The 4,104-nt window shown below is 40.1% G+C and overlaps 1 long non-coding RNA gene across 1 annotated transcript; it reads right to left on the bottom strand.

Moving 5' to 3' along the window:
• Positions 1–373: 373 nt before the first annotated feature.
• On the bottom strand, positions 374–2,800 carry LOC118562014. Its single transcript, XR_004930438.1, has 3 exons — positions 2,101–2,800; positions 639–856; positions 374–536 (listed from the first exon to the last, which is right to left on the bottom strand). It is a non-coding gene; the product is annotated as an uncharacterized LOC118562014 (long non-coding RNA).
• Between the last annotated feature and the right edge of the window lie 1,304 nt (positions 2,801–4,104).

Raw genomic sequence — 4,104 nt, 5'->3', positions numbered from 1 at the left:
TATTGATTTTGATGTAATGAATGGGGTCCTTAAATTAAAATTGCTAAAAGTTTTCTTAAAAATACAGATTCCTTTTGGTTTACGATCCCCCATTTTAATTTTAAAAATGGGAGGAATTGATTTCCTTTTACGATGTGTCTTTAGCTGTAGTTCATTGCAAGTCAAACTCTCTGCATTTCATCAGCAAGTACTCTTGTATTGGAAATTAATTTACAAACATAACTTTACTCCACACAACATTCCTATTTGGAATAACAGGCATTTGTGGTGGCCAATATGGCCCCACGCTCTGTCTTGATCACAAGGGAGAGCAACCAACTCAAGAACCCAAACAGTTAAACAATCCAGTTCAAGATTATTTATTCCACAAAAAGAAAGTCACAGAAATAGTGGCACCATAAAAGAGTCCTTTTCTTCCTTTAAAATCCAAAATTCACCAATTGTCTTAAAAGTCAATTAGGGCCAGGGGTTGAGCTCCGCTTAAAATTATGCTTCTGGTGGAGGCCACCCGTCTGCAGCGCACCTTCGATCCTCAGCTGAAAGAAACAAGCAAGAAGATGCCAGCCTCTCTGCTCCGAAACTCTCTCGAAGGACCTTTGTCTGACCGATACTCTATTCAAAAGCAGAGTGCTACTTACAGGCGCAGGCAGAGGTTCATTCTGCCCTGATCCTCTGTACTAGGCCATCTGTTCTGGCATGCGGATCCCACCTGCTCCTTTGCTCGGCAGTGTGTCCGTGTCTGTCTCCTGCAGGGTCAGCTTCTTCCCGCCCTTCTATCCAAGCTCCTTTTATAAGCCTCTGCTGACACCTGAGCGCAGCTGTGCAGTTAGTGAGCTCTGCCTCCTCAGTCAACCGGCTTCAGTCCAGTGTGTTTGGATTGGTAAAGGGGAAAGCAGAAAATAAATAAATAAATAAATAAAAAATAAAAAAAATAACATGAGGTTCGTCATTCCACCCTGGATGCAGTTTACCTTGTCCCTTCCCATTTCTGTCCCTCACCCACACCCTCTCACCAGGTGCCAAAGGCAGAGCCTGCATTTTCTTGTCATATTGCTTTTTGCTATGACAAGCAGCTTTTGCCATGTGCTGTTTAGCAAGTTCATAAGCAAAGGACAACTTTGCATGATGGTCTTTGACCCATCCTTCCATGTCATGCTGAGTGTGGCATGGTCCCACTCCTAAACCCACATCCACGGGCTGCCTCAAGTGTCTACCAAACATCAAAAATCAGATTCAGATTCAGATTCACTTTATTAGCCATTTGCAGTTTTACCTGCATTGGAAAAAAATGAAGGGGCATAGCCTGTAGAGCCATGGATGGTGTTGTTATAAGCTTGCAATAGTTCAGGTAAGTGCTCTGGCCACCTGTGTTGTCTCTGCTCCAAGAGACATATTCAATAGTTTGATTCATCCGCTCCACACTTCCACACTTTCACTGAGGGGTGATATGGAGTGGTCCTGCTTTTGCTGATATCGTAGCACTTAAAGAGCTCTTGCATTAGAGCAGACTCAAAATTTTGCCCTCTGTCTGTATGAAATCTAGCTGGGCAACCAAACGTCTGTATCACATGTGACCATAGCGCCTGAACTGTTGTGTGGGCAGTTTGATCCTTGGTTGGAATGGCCCAAGAGTAGCGTGTGAACCAATCGGTCATGACCAAAATATTCTGGTACCTATCTGTAGGTCTACCCAGAGAAAGAAAATCTAGGCCTATAACCTCAAGGGGGTAAGACATAGATATGGGGTGCAGTGGGGCCTTAGGCTCCACCCTGTTTTGCAGGCTGCAGACAACACAGCCCAACTGAAACTGATGCACCTCCTTCTCCATATTGGGCCAATAGAAGAACTGGTGGATTCTGGACAAAGTCCTTTCCACTCCTGCATGGGCAGTTGCTTGATGGTACTTCTCCCACACCTCTCTGCGCTTGCTGGTGCGGCATACAACTTGGAAAACAGTTTCATTAGTTTTACAGTCTGTTATTTTTCGACAAACACCATCCTGGAGTAAGAGTTTCCTCCACTGTTTCAAAATTCTGCATGTGATGACTGACAAGTCCTTTCTGGATTGTGCTTCAGGTAAAGTCCCCTGTCTCACATACCTTTGCACAACCTTCAGGTCCATATCTGACTCTTGAGCAGTCTTCCAGTCCTGTGTCTGTAGTCCAGGCTCCTGAGGATCTGGAGATGCTGCTACATTAGTCACATAGGCAGCTTGGACCTCTGGTGCTGTGTCTGCTGGATATCTGGACAAGGCATCAGAATTAACGTTTTCCTTCCCTGCCCGATATTTTACAACAAAATTGAAAGAGGCTAACTGCGCTACCCAGCGTTGTTCTGTTGCCCCCAAGTGAGCAGTTTGATGGTGTGCCACCGGATTGTTATCTGTAAAAATTGTAAACTTGGCCCCTGTCAGGTAGTCTTTAAACTTTTCGGTGATGGCTCACTTTAAAGCCAAAAGTTCCAGCTTGAAAGAGCTGTAATTTGCATCGTTCCCTTCAGCAGGATGCAAACTTCGATTAGCATAGGCGATCACATTTTCTCTGCCACTTTGCACCTGAGCTAAGATGGCACCCAAACCTTGTTTACTTGCATCCGTGTACTGGGCCGTCTGTTCTGACATGCGAATCCCACCTTCTTCCAAGCTCCTTTTATTAGCCTCTGCTGAAACCTGAGCACAGCTGTGCAGTTAGTGAGCTCTGCCTCCTCCGTCAACCGGCTTCAGTCCAGTGTGTTTGGATTGGTAAAGGGGAAAGCAGAAAAAACAAAACAATCCAAGCATGCAAAACACAACAATTGAAAATAAAAAAGAAACATCATGTTTTCCCCTGTGTAACATCTTGGTCAACAGAAAGTCAGTATTTGAAAGGGTGGTATGTATAAAGGCATCTGGTCTATTAGTCACTTAATGGATTCAGAGGGGAACCTTTTGGATTTTTGTCGTTTTTGTGCCCAGTACAACCTAAATTGCTCTGAAAAAGTGTATAACAAACTGCTGAAATCTATACCCTGTTCTTTTAGATCCCTAGTTAAAAATATTTTGTTGTACTCAGACATTTCCCCAATACTGAGGTCATTGCAGACTGAAGGTATTCAGATCCAAGATATTAGATGTAACAATAAGATGTTGAGGAATTTCTTCTTAAAAGAACTTCCCAAATCCATTTAGAAGACATTACATGTTAAAGGACTTTACAGCAAATCAGATTATTAAAATAAGAACTAAATACATAACTTACCCTCTGCCACCAAAAGCTAAAGAGATGCAATTCAAAATTATCAATGAAATATAGCCAACTAAATAATTTTTGACATCTAAGTTTAAGTTAGATACAGAATATTACGTATTTTGTATGAGAAACATTGAGAGTTTGAAACATTTATTATTTTTTTGTGAACCAATATTTAAATTCTGGAAAGATTTCCAAAACTGGCTAATCTGTAAGAACATTGTTTTGTCTCCACTATCTGACACAATAAATTTATTTAGTTTATAAAGTGAAAATAAGGCTCTTGAACATTTGGGAAACTGTCTAATACTGATAGGAACATTTTTCATTCATAGATGTAGGTATTTTAAAACAAAGCCCACTTTTGGCCATTGGAAAAATTACTTTGATCTATATTATAAGTCTCTGAGACTGACTAAATCCAAACCTGCTGTCAAATTATCATCCTTGTTGGAACACTTTGATTTAACATAAGATTGCCCTTTGTTATTATTTTATTATTTTACTTTAGTACGATTTTGTTATTATTTTATTTCGGACACAATTCAAGTGTGCAAGCGGTGTGATGTTTATGGTGCCTTGTTTTTGAATTATTTCATTATCTTTATTATTTATATGCTCGCTCAATGATGCTCCATTTTATGGTATGACATCACATATCTCTTTTTTAAAGGAAGCAACAACTTATTTTTCTACATTGTCCTCCTCCAATAACAAAAAAGCTATTAAAACTGTATCTTTATTCTCTAAATTCAATGTATTTATATAATCCCATTACATGATGCTACCTGTAACTTTACTTTATTACTACTATTATTTTTTACTATTATTTATTTTCATTTATTATTGTTATATTTGTTCAAACACCTGGCGATT

The sequence above is a fragment of the Fundulus heteroclitus genome, unplaced genomic scaffold, assembly GCF_011125445.2.
Source record: "Fundulus heteroclitus isolate FHET01 unplaced genomic scaffold, MU-UCD_Fhet_4.1 scaffold_79, whole genome shotgun sequence".
NCBI classification, from domain to species: domain Eukaryota; kingdom Metazoa; phylum Chordata; class Actinopteri; order Cyprinodontiformes; family Fundulidae; genus Fundulus; species Fundulus heteroclitus.
The sequence above is the reverse complement of the archived record's forward strand: the minus strand, read 5'-3'. Positions and strand labels throughout refer to the sequence as shown.